The 13,338-nt window shown below is 45.2% G+C and overlaps 1 pseudogene; it reads right to left on the bottom strand.

The window, feature by feature from the left end:
• Positions 1-4,339: 4,339 nt before the first annotated feature.
• Positions 4,340-4,870, bottom strand: LOC136544503 (probable leucine-rich repeat receptor-like protein kinase IMK3; annotated as a pseudogene).
• Between the last annotated feature and the right edge of the window lie 8,468 nt (positions 4,871-13,338).

Raw genomic sequence — 13,338 nt, forward strand, 5'->3', positions numbered from 1 at the left:
CGGATTGCAGACATTGGGGCAGATGTGGGGATCGACATGGACTTCTGTCGTTTTGGCTGTGCCTCGGCATCTGTTAAGGCTTTGCGCTTTGCTTGGGCCTCAGCAACGGTTGGCTGGGGGGCATCGGCACTTGTTGGTTGTGGAGCTTGGACATCTGGTACGCTTGCCGATGTACCCAATTGTTGCTGCAAAATAAGTGTAAGGTATAATATTTAACAGATAAAATATAAAATCAAAGGAATACCTCTGAAGGTTTGTCAGAAGTAGTGGTGCTTGATGTCGGAGGAATTGTCGATGACGATCCAGCAGCGGCTCTTACACCCTGATGATTAATGTTAATACAGTTTGTGATCGGCATGAGTAGAAATAAACAGGGTTGTTACCTTGAATGCCTTGATCAGGGTTGTAGCAGCAGCCAATGGAGTGGCCCTAGCTGTAGCCAATTTGGACTTGGAGGTGATGGCCTTGGCACGGGTCTTCTAGTGAGTCAAAGCAGCTAAGGTGGGGGCATTGTAGCCGATTGGTGATATCAGGGAAACAGGCCGAAGATCGAAGGGTTTTCCACTTTTGCTCATAGATGGTGCTGGGTTGTTAACCTGTCACGAGAAAGTTAGTTACCGATATATGAAAGGAAAAACAGAAGGGAGTTAAAAGAAACTTACTGCGTCATCGGGAATGGCGTATTCAGGATCGATCATGTGCCGATATGTGTGAGCAGATGTTGCAAACAGTTGTTCCCTCCACTCTCGCCACCATTGCTTATATGATTCGATGATGAAAGATACTGGCGTCCAGAAGGATATATCGACATCTGTAGTATCGGCATCGGGGGAGAGTCGCACTACCCTGCTCCAATCTGTTCCGCAGGTGATTGTTTCTCTAGGTTTGATCACATCGGTAAAACAAAGTTTGATTGGCAGTTGCCCAAAAGCCAATTGACGGGATACTGCCGATGGGTTGTAAAATTCATACGTGATATTGGTGTTTTCCCCGCTATCGAATGTGTTTACTGGGATTGCCCTGGGAGTAATGATGGCCATCATGAGTTCATTATCCTAATTCAGAGTGTCATCGGCAAAGTTGAAAAGAAGGGGGAATCTGTTTTCTTCGTCAATATAAGGTACCCAGGCCCTATGATCACGAGAAAGAGCATTGTAGAAGCTTTGGAAAAATCTGCTGATCTAGTCTTCATTGGCCTCTGTTCCAGGGAGGACAATTATGGCTTCACCAAAATTGAGGGGTGAGCGTGTTGCCGATTCCTCGTCCCCAAGCATGTGGTCTTCAGCAATTTCTCGTGGGAATTATTGGGCAAAGAAGTCCCATTGCAAACGTTTGTGCATATGGGCATTCAGCCACATGTTGATAAACCACCACGGGCCTCCTAAGTTGCCGATGGGTTCGCCAAGCAAAAGTTTCTGAGACACTTGATGAAGAAGATGATAAGTGGAGCTCAGAAGGTATCGGCCAAGAGGGAACCTTACACCATTAGCCAAGAGTTCAGCCACGGGGAGGAAGGCGTTGGTTGGTCCTACTGATCGACCACAGAAGATAAATTTTTCTAGCCACATATTCAAGAATGTGGCATGTTCCCTCTGGTTAACTGTCCCGGTTCTCTGGCATTCTTGAATGTATCCCGTCCAACCGCCGATGTTGTGGGTATTCACCCTATATTCAGATTTTCTGCCATAGATGGAGCCTTCATCAGCAGTTGAAATGTCCAAGCCAGTGAGCATGTAGACATCGACAAGTGTGGGAGTAGCTGGGCCATGTCCAAACATAAAAGTGTTTGTTGTGTCTGACCAGAAGTAAGCAGCTGCAATCATCATTGACTCGTTCTTTTGCATATCGGCAATGGATAGCCTAATGCATTGGTCTAGCTTCCGTTCTGCCCAGTGTACTTGCATCGACCTATTGACCCTCAAGTACCAATCTTTTCACCCTTTGGTGGTTTTGGGCCAAGATCGGAATGTATCTTTCCATAAATTCAGAGAAAAATTTTGGGCTCTAAAAGGGATTCTGTTAACCTCTGCATTAATCAGATCAGTTGGATCTGGGTTGCCCATTGGTCCTAGGCATTGGACATGCGGCTGATCGGTTAGAATAACTAATTTGTTGCGCAGTTCCTAAGTTTAGAGGATCCGAAGAACAAAAGAAAAGAGAAAAAATTACCAACTGTATGAACTCGCAAAGACCAGAAGAATCGAGGTAAAAGGTAACGGAAGTGGAACGAACCGCAGGGACATCGAAGTTGATTGCCATTATCTTGAGGTAGATGGGGGCACGAGCCGGAGACTCGAGGTTGACGCTGGAGAAAAGTTCTTGTTGGTTGAGGTCGCGCAGTTGTTCGTCGGAGTCGCCGCCGGAAAGAGAGAATGTCAAAGATTGGAGTCTGAGGGTAGAAGACGAGCGTTCCGGAGAAATATATTTATAAGCCACTTGGAGTAGGGGTATTCTGGACTTATCTCTATGTCGCGCGCATGTAGGTCGAGGTGGTTCAGATGGATATGGTAACTGTTCGCACGATAATCAAGGGATTGTACAGATGATTTAATGGCAAGTAATCATGACTTGGAAGAGATCTCGGTACAGGATATTTTAATTCTGAAAATGACGGCATTATTATGTTAGGATCTTGCCGATGGATTATTATTTCGGTATCTTAACCATAATCAGGGCAAAAGTGGTTGGCAATTGTGCGATATTTACTGAGGTGCGTGAATCAGGATTAGATTTGATTAGATTTGATAACAGATCAAGTTTTGGTTTGAAGGATGAGTTACGGTAATTGGACGAAGGCAAACGTTATCTGGAGTAAATTTCGGAGCATTAATGGTTTTATACTCTGAAATTGGGGGGCATGTGTTGACACCGTTTTTTGCACGTGTCAAAATAATCAGAGTGGGCTAATCGGCAGGAGGAAAGTTACTGTATACGCTGACAGCCGATGAAAATCAACTTGTAAAGATGGTTACCGATGAATGGTGGTGATCGATGGAAAGGTTGATTTAGACTCGGGCGTTGCCGATAAGGTTGGAGATGTTATTGTCGATGCCGATGAAGAAAGGCTTGAAGACTACTGCCGATGAAACAGGAAGTATGCCGATGGAAAGGAGGTCGGTGAGATTTTCATCGTAATTGAGGCGGACAGGGAAATAGATAGGAGTTGATTTCCTTTTCTATATTTGTTAGAGTATGATTCATGTAAGAGTCACGTGTTTCCTTAGATATGGACTTGGTGTCCTAGTTGTATTTGGTTATGTCTCTTTAGATCAGGGTATAAATATAGATTGAGGGGCAATGTAATAAAGAATCAATCAATATCAAAACCAATTTTTACTCCTATTTGCATCTACTTATTTTTCGGCGGCTTCGTCAATTTGCATATTTTTCCTTTTTACGAGTTCTCATTGATTCGGCGAGTTGCATAGCTTCAGTACGACCTTCGGCGATTCTCGAGTTCCGTGTGAGTACCTCTTGGCCGTGACTTCTGGGCGTATCGCTGTTGTCAGGACCAAAGTGCTCGTATCTTCATCCTTGTCGATTAACAGATCAAATCGACTGGCACGCTTTGGATATCGATTTGGGTATTAGCCCTTTGTGTTTGCAGATCCACTTTTGCATCAACAGAACTTATCACAAGACAGCTTTCCCACTATCAAAATGGCAATAGAGAAGATCACCGAATTCGATGGAACTTCATATGGAAAAAGGCATAAGTTAGCTGGCATGGGAATTGCTCCCTACATCCTGTCATTCCAACTTTTTTAGAGAGTCGAAGCATTTTAGGTTTGACCAAGTTTATATAATAAAATAATAATATTTATTATACTAAATAAATATTACTAGATTCTTTATTAATTCTATGTCATACATCTTTATAATTTCTCTATAGTTTTAGTCAAACTTAAGATATTTTGATTTTTGAAGAAAGTTTGAATGGCTTATCATTTGGAACGGAGGAGGTCCTTGGTGAACTAGCGATGAGTCATGCAGGCAAAGTCACTCGGAGGTCTTGGCATCCATGATTTGGTCGGTTTCAAGCGTACACTTTGACTAAAATGGATTTGGCATAAGTAGGCAAGCCCGAACAAGCCTTGGGCAGGAATGCCGGTGCAAACAAACCGGTCCGAGAGGAGGAACTTAATTTTAAGAATACTATATATATGCCCTTGCGTTGCACGGAGCGTGAATTTTTTCTACACGCGCCTACGGTGACACATGTGGCTTGCTTTCCATCCTTCGTCGTAGACTGCTACATTTGTCTATACAAACTCAAGAATTACCTAGAAACGCAGCACCTCGGGGCTGTGGCTTGCTTTCCATCCTTCGCCGTAGACTGCTACATTTGCCTATACAAACTGAAGAATTTACATAGAAACGCAGCACCTCGGGGCCGGGCCTCATCTGCTCGAGCTGCCGCAGCACCTCGCGTGCCTCGTGCCTTGAGCGTGTCCGTGTGCTCGTTCCCAGCCGTCCCCGCGGCGGCGGCGTCGCGCATCAGCTCCAGGTCGACCACCTCGCTGGTCCACTCCTGCTTGACGATGGACACCACTCGCCGCGACAGGTCCATGCCGTTGTTGCTGTCCGCGGGGGACTTGCCCGTCAGCAGCTCCAGGATGATGATGCCCAGGCTGTACACGTCCGTCTGGCGCTCGCCTTTTTCAGCTTCGACAGCTCCGGCGCGCGGTACCGCCCCCAGCATGTTCGAGTTCGCCGCCGTAGTCATCAGTCGTGACAGCCCGAAGTCGGAGATCTTGGGCCTGTGCTGCTCGTCCAGAAGCACGTTGCTGGCCGTCAGGTTGCCGTGCACGTTGCTCGTGTCATCGTGGAGGTATGCCAGGCCACGTGCCGTGCCCTTGGCGATCGTCATCCGCGTCGCCCAGTCCGTCTCGGTCAGCACCGCCATCGGCGACCTGGCGTACGTAGCGTGTACAGATCGGATAGTGAGCAGTTTGGAGTTTGGACGCGCGTTAGTCAGGCGGTGGCGTGAAGTCCGTTTACGTCGCTAGTTAAACTTCGGATTATTACGAGCGGGGCAGCAGACGATAATCATAGGAATTTTTTAGGTGTAGATATGCACCAAAGACTGGTTCAATGGGTGAGCACCAAAGGATTAATACAATACGAAACAAAGTTAGCTAAAATGTCGCTTTTTCATCTGGCTCCTTCTCCATGGAAACTGCCAACGGTGGATCTCATCATCAAGAGAGGAGGCCAAGCCAACCCAATTTGTAAATAAACGAAACGGCTCTGGAGACAAGTGGAAATTCGGTCTGATCTACATGGCCTAGCAACACATCACAACATAAGAAACATCAAAGAGTGGTGGACTGCTAATATGCGCCGGCCACAAGGAAGCGCTCAAGACGCAGAGGGGAGCCGCTGTGATAGTGTTTGTGGCCTAGAATTTATGGAAAAAAGGATGTTGGTGTTAGAAATTTAGTCATTTTTATTATCAGTTTAATCCAAAAAATTAACATCAGCAGGTTCGTGATGTGCATGTGTATATCTCTGATGAACGCTACAGCATGCAGAGATGATATACAGATAAATATAGTAAAAGCGAAGATTGCAGTAATCAGAAAGATTAGAGCGTACCTAGCGGAGGGTCCCATGCCGAGGGCATCGGAGGCTCCATTCGCACTAGTCGACATAGCACGTTGCTCGAAGTCGCGGACCACAGTCGGTGCAGGACGATGTTCGCAGTGCAGTACCACGAACGGATCACCAGAAAGAAGACGCCTTGCCGTTCCGCAGACAATTACCGGGAAGAGATGAGCCGTCGCGGATCGCTCCCCAAAAACCTAATCGCCGCACACCCCGTGCAAGGTTCTCAAGCAGGCGAGGGTTCCGGAAGCACCTGCTCTCCCGCTGCTCTGTGCGCGCAGAGGTACAGGACGGAGAAGCCAGAAGGCTGTTGAGATGTGGTTTCTCTCGAGAGCGGTTGCACAAGACTCAGATCTGGACTGACGGAGGACTCGGATATATGGGTGCGACGAGAAGGGAGAGGGGCAGCGGAGAATCCTAGGAGACGGAGAATCGGAAGCGGAAAGGACGGTAACTGATGCAATCAGTTTACCTCCACCATCAAAGGGAGTAACTCCCGTGATTATGTGGATTAAGTGGCAAAAGACTGGCTACGCCCATCCGCTCGCTCGCCGCCCGCCACGGCCTCGGCCGGCCCGCGGCCACGGCCCGGCCGGCGGCGGCGCGCGCGTGGCACGCCTTTGTTCTTTTCTCAGCTTCTCAATTTAGATGAATATTTTCCAACCATATAAGCTGAGTCAACGTTCAGTCAAAATCCCGTATGGTATTAAACCATACAACGCTTAATGTTACATACCATAGAGTTTTATTTGATTTATTAAATATTATATGGGTCAAGCCCATATTATATCCAACAATCCCCACCAAACTCTAGGGTTTGTAACAAAATAGTCTCAGAACCATATTTCTTTTATATACCAGTGTTTCGATGGAGACTGTTAAATTGAACATCCATCTAGAGCAATAGTTTCACTCAGTCACAACTGTACAATTGACTAAGCCTTGAATTACCAGTTTTGTGTGAGGTAAATGTCACTAAAGTTTTTAGCTGATACTTGGCTGCACAAGGCATCCCCTCTACTTGAAGCATATAAGTCATACTCCAGTACCTTTATGAGTATTTAGAGATCACCCAAATCTCATAGACTGTGACCAGCAGCCTGACTCATATAGGTGTGCTCCTCAAAATATGTTTTGTAGGACAACATCTTTGCTTTAGTAAGCCACTTAGAACACATTAAGGTAAAAACCAACCTGCCTTACAGATAGGAAAGATATGCATCAGAAATGAGTCTTACTAAAGATCTTTTCTCATAATTTACTACTAGCTTGTTTCATCATTCTACTTCACGGGATCTCCAATCACATAGAATAGGTTACCACTATAGTAAATTTCAAGTGGATTTCAAACACATCTCTCTCGATGCACTTTCTATCACGTTGCGTGATAGACCCTTAGTGAACTGATCTGCCAGATTGTTAGATGTGTGAACATAGTCCAACGCTATTACTCCAAAGTTTCTTAATTTTCTGACAGATTTTAATCGTCTCTTAACATGCCTTGTGGACTTCATGTTGTCCTTAGAACTGTTAACCTTTGTAATCACAGTCTGGTTATCGCAGTTCATAGAAATAGCCGGTATGGGTTTTTCAACAACCGGTAAATCCATAAGGAGATCATAAAGCCACTCGGTCTCAGAGCCAGCAGTGTCTAATGTTGTGAGTTATGCTTTCATTATAGACTTCGTTAAGATAGTCTGCTTGCAAGACTTCTAGGAAACAGCGCTACCTCCAAGCGAAAACACATATCCACTTGTGGCATAAAGCTTATCAGCATTAGAGATCCAGTTGACATCACAATAGCCTTCCAACACTTTTGAATGCTCGGTATAATGAATACCATAGCTCATGGTGCCTTTTAGATAACGCATCACTCTCTCAAGAGCGCGCCAGTGATCATCTCCCGGATTTGACACAAATCGGCTCAGCTTGCACACAGCAAAAGAGATATCAGACCTTGTTGCACTAGCAAGATACATGAGCAAACCAATGAGCTGAGAATATCTCAACTGATCCCTTGCTATTTTCTGAATTTTTCTCAATAACACACTAGGGTCATAAGGTGTAGCAGCAGGTGCACAGTCACTAAACCCAAAATGACTCAGCACCTTTTCCACATAGTGGAATTGTAACAGGGTTATCCCACCACCACATTCTCTCAGAAGCTTGATATTAAGAATAACATCAGCCTCTCCCAAATCTTTCATCTCAAAATTATTAGTTAAAATTTTATTTACCTCCTTGATCACTTTGAGGCTGGATCCAAAGATAAGTATGGCATCAACATATAAGCACAAAATGACTCCTTCACCCCACCATACCGATAGTACACACATTTGTCAGCTTCATTCACAACAAAGCCAGCAATGTTAAAGTTATGTCGAACTTCTCATGCCACTACTTAGGAGCTTGTTTCAGACCATATAATGACTCTAATAATTTACACACCTTGCCTTCTTGACCATTTGCTACAAACCCATCCGGCTGATCCATATAGATCTCCTCCTCCAACTCTCTATTTAGGAAAGCTGTCTTAACGTCCATTTGATGAATGATAAGACCATAAAAGGCTGCCAGGGAAAGCAAAACTCGAATTGTGGTCAATCGGGCAACCGGTGAATAAATATCAAAGAAATCCCCACCTTCCTTTTGAGTATAACCCTTGGCCACAAGCCTTACCTTGTACCTCTCGATAGTACCATTAGGCCTAAGTTTTTTCTTGAACACCTATTTGCACCCTATAGGCTTGCACCCATAGGGACGATCGATAATTTCCCAAGTTTCATTAGACATAACAGAATCAATCTCATTTCGTACTGCTTCCTTCCATAAGTCAGCATCAGGAGAGGAATATGTATCTTCAATGGTCATTGGTGTGTCATCTACAAGATACACAATATAGTCATTACCAAAAGACTTTGCAGTCTTCTGTCTCTTACTTTTTCTTGTGACTATAGTGCCGTCCTCCTTAGGATTTTGCATATAGGGTTTGTCAGTTTGTTCTATTAGAATAAAATTTTCATGCTCATGGGGAATTATAAATTCATGACTAGTCGTGCTAGGTGTATTTTTCATGAAAAACTCATTCTCAAAAAATATAGCGTCTCTAGATTCCATGATTGTATCAACAACCATCTCGGGAACACTAGAATTTATAATTAAAAATCTATAACCCACGTTATAAATAGCATAACCAAGAAAGACGCAATCAATAGTCTTTGGTCCAAGCTTTTGTTTTTTGTTTATTGGCACATTCATCTTTGCTAAACAAGCCCAAGTTCGCAGATAGAGAAATTTAATCTCTTCTTCTCCCATTCCTCGAATGGTGTAATTTCTTTGTTCTGTGGGCATTCTATTTAGGACATGGCATGCTGTCAATATAGCCTCACCTCACCATTTCTTAGATAGTCCTAGTCTCTAACATGTTATTTATCAAATTAGTTAGAGTGCGGTTCTTTCTCTCTGCAATCCCATTGGACTGTGGTGAGTATGGTGACGTCCTCTCATGAATAATTTCATGCACCGCACAAAACTCAAAAAAATTATTTTAGAAATATTCTCCCCCGTGATCGGACCGCAAACGCTTGATTTTCTTCTCAAGTTGATTTTCTACCTCAGCTATATAGACCTTAAAATAATGCAATGCTTCATCTTTAGTTTTTAATAAATACACGTAACAAAATCTAGTACAATCATCTATAAATGTCATGAAGTATCGTCTACCGCCTTTAGTCAATTCGCCATTTATTTCACATAAATCAGAATGAACAAGTTCTAATGGTGCCAAGTTCCTCGCCTCGGCTTACGATATTGTTATTAACAATGTTGGTCAGAAAATAACAACATCATAATCATATGAAAATCTCTTTTTCTCCAATTAAATATCACGTTGGTTCAAAATAACTAGAGAATAAACGATTTCTTTAGCAGCAGAAACATGAAAAATGCATTATCTATGTTTCAGAAGCATTAAACTTTTCTCAAATATTCTCTGGAAATTATCCCGTTGGTTCAAATTTTAATAGAGATATTAAAGTAGACAAAATTCTATCAAAATTTGCTACTGAAAAGAATAAAACAAAACTCTATTTACTATTCATTCGGCCTGGCAGCAGAAAAAAATTCCCCGCGGCTCAGCTAGCAACAGCAGCGCCCGTGGCCCAGCAACGCGCCTACGTAGCCCAGGCCCAGCTCGCGCGCGTGCTCGCTCGCGGCGCCTCCCCCGCGCCTAGGCCACAACCTAGGCCTGGGCTAGGAAAGTGGCCCGCCACGGTCGCCCGCCTAGGCCAAAAGTCGGTCCAATCGATCTGCGCCGTCCGTTCTAATCCGACGGCTGAGCGTGCTTCTCGCAGGAACAAAACCACCGCGCGGCTGCCTCTCCGGGAAACCTAGCATCATTTCTCTTCTCCTCTTCTCTCTCTCAGCCTCGCGAGCGACAGAGTAGCAGCGGCGACCCAGTGAAGGGAAAAACCATGGCGCCGTTACCGGCCCCCTCGCCGGCGCGCGCGCTTCCCATGCAAGTGAGCGCGCCGCCGTCGAGCGAACTGGCGACGGTGCCCTGATCCCCATGGTGAGGAGCTCCCGAAACCCCAAACCCTAGATCTGACCGGCCTCTTCTCCACCTTCTCTCTCTCAGCTCCGCGACGACATCTTTTGAGGCGAGGCGATGATGGCGCCGTCGTTGGCCCCCTCGCTGGCGCGTGCGCTCCCTAGCGGCTAAGCATGCCGCCATCGAGCGGCCTGGCCGCGACACCCTTGGCCAGAGCACACGCCCGACGGCTCGACCCTTCTTCTCACGCGCCGATGAGGCGGCAACGCGGTACCGTGGTGAAGTATGTCGTTTCCCCTTCCCCGTTTCTCCTTCTTCTCTTTTGGATCTTCTTTCTTTTCTTTTCGGATTTTATATGATTGGGGATTAGGGTTAGGGTTGCGTACTGTTCTTCTTCCCCGAGCTGTTCGTACGGGTTAGGGTTAGGGTTTGACTCATTGGAGTCACTATTCATCCTCCCCAACGAGTTCTTCGTGGGTTCGAGCTTGGATTCGGGTTCTTCTTAAAGCCGAGTCCTTCTTATTCTTACTCTTTTCCTTCACCCTGTTAGGGTTGGGGTTCGGTGACTCTCTTTTAGATCCGAAAACCGAATCTCTCACCTCGGTTCTGTTCTTTTCTTGCCGCGCGCCGGCGAAGACGGTGGTGCGCCATCTTTCCCCGCGCGGTGGTGACCGGGAGTTCAGTGACGTCTGCCACCCCCGGTCACTTTTCAATTTTCTTTTACCTGGTTAGGGTTAGGGTTTCATTTCGAAACGGATCAAACCCTTGTGATTTCTTTTATTTCTTTTCATTGCTTTACCCCATACTAGATCTACACACGGGTAACCTTGGCTCTGATACCAATGTTATATAAAGCTCTAAACTTTAGGTGTAGATCTAGCGGGTAAAGGGCATCTGTTGGTGTACTTTGGTAGCCCTAGTCTTCGCCCTGGCGCAGTTGCGCCGCAGCAGCGTGGACGTCGGTACCGTGGCGTTGTAGGCGTCGTGGTGGCGATGCAATGGCGACGGCGGAGTCGGTGGGGCTTTCCGTCGCTGGCAGCATTCACTTTAGATCGGATTAGGTTTTCTGTAGGCGGTAACGGCGGCTCCGGTCAACCTCGTAGTTAGAGCCGTGAACCCCACCTATCTTTATAGTGCTGTGCGACAGGGGCCCACCAACCGTATTAGGGTTGGACGCCCCCGATCAGGGCGCAGATCAAGGACCCAATTCTAACAAAACATTCCCCTTTTTTTTGATAAACGGCAAATAGATTAGCATCAAGCTGCTGCAATAAGGGAGAAACTCCCCCAGGGTACTACAGACTACCTACAGAGTTTAGCGCCTCTTGGAGAGGGCAGCTTAGTACACGTCTTGGATTATTACAGGAAAAATGTATTGTAGAGATAGTAGTCCGGAAGGCCTGTGAAGCTAAAGTATGCGTAGTAATATTAAGTTGCCTGGCAACTTTGTACACCTTGGAATTGTTGGCGGAGATGACATTGATGAATTTCTGGGTGTACGGCTTGATGTCCCAACTTGGAGGAGTGCTGTGCTCTGCACTATTGAAGAAGGTCACCAGTTGCTGATTGTCTGTGAGGAAGACATGAGATTGCAGGTTCAGGGCGGAGCATATGTCCGCCGCCAAGGCCATGGCTGCTGATTCTGCCATGATGACTGATGTGGAGTTAGCCATAGCAGCTTTAATGTAGTAGTTCATTTTTTGTTGCGGGTCGATGATGAAGATTCCTATTCTTGCTTTCCTTGGTTCCTGATGTTGATGATCCGGTGCCGTTGAAGCGTCTGTGTAGCACCTCCTACCAAACAGCAGTGCCGGTTGTAGCACTTGATATAGAGGTGGTCCAGGCAGTATTGAGATCTGCCTGGTTTCTCCTCCTGTTATTATTCCCGCACATGAAATATTGTTACCTGGTAGTGCTAGTGGTCCAATTCGTTCTTTAGTCGAGTGTGCCTGTTCATCATTTTGTTCGCAGTAGAGAAGAGCAGCTTTGATGTCAGCAGCCACCGCGTTGTGTACCTGCCATATAGTCCAGGTTTCTCTGTGGAATCGAAGGTCATTTCTAGCTTTCCATAAATACCACAAAGTGGTTAGAATAATGTGCAGCTGTTCATCTGTAGTATTGTGGTTTATGATTTTGAGAGAATTTCCTGTACTCCATCCTGTTCATGAGGCAACCTGGAAGTGCACAAAGGAGGATTTGCAAAGAACCAAACGGCTCTAGCAAAAGTGCAGCGAAAAAACAAATGAGCATCATTTTCAGGCATGTTGCATGTCATGCATAGCTTACTAATTTTAGCTGCTATCCCTCTTCTGATTAGTCTCCAAGCAAAGACTTTGATGCATGGAGGAAGGCGCTTGTGTTTCCATACCTTTGTGAGAATCTGCATAGCTTGTTGCGAGACACTCCTAGCCCCTTGATTGGGTAGCTGTACCTGCAGTTCAGATTTCAGAAAATTGAAAGCTTCTTTGGTTGTGTAGATGCCCTTCCTAGATTGCTGGCTTCCACCTAATAATGTCTTCTGAAGATGACTGCACCGTTGCAGTTTGGATGATGGCTGAAGCTGCTTGATTATCAAAGATTAGCGATATAAGTTCAGTGTTCCAAGATTGGGATTGTTGACATATTAGGTCACTTACAGTTTTAGGAAGGGAAGGTACAGTGACAGGAAGGTTGAGATGAATCACCCCTGTGAATCGGAATAGTGCATTGATTAGTTAGAATTTATTTCATCTGTAAGATGGAGCCCCAGAAGATGGATTTAGTATTGGAGTTGCTGGAGAGCCAGAAGCTTGTGTTAGGGTAATATTTGGATTTGAGAATGGCAGTGACGAAAGGATTTTTTTGGTGGCAATATTCCAAACAGCATGAAGAATTAGACTGCGATTTACAGTGCTGAGATCTCTTTTTTTTGTGATTAACAGTGCTGAGATCTCTAATACCAAGTCCTCCTTTTTCCTTATTTTGACAAATATCTTCCCAGGAACGAAAATGAAAGGGTGAAGTAGAGTTATCCTCCTGCACACCAGCCCACCAAAATTTTCTAATGATAGAGATAATTTTAGAAATAAAATTCTTTGAAAACGACACCGTTGACATGTAGTATATAGGTATAGATGCCATAACAGAGTTAATGTATGTTAAACGGCTAGCATGATTTAGCTTGTTTACTTTGATGGTAGTAA

Source organism: Miscanthus floridulus, chromosome 3, assembly GCF_019320115.1.
Source record: "Miscanthus floridulus cultivar M001 chromosome 3, ASM1932011v1, whole genome shotgun sequence".
In the NCBI taxonomy this organism is placed as follows: domain Eukaryota; kingdom Viridiplantae; phylum Streptophyta; class Magnoliopsida; order Poales; family Poaceae; genus Miscanthus; species Miscanthus floridulus.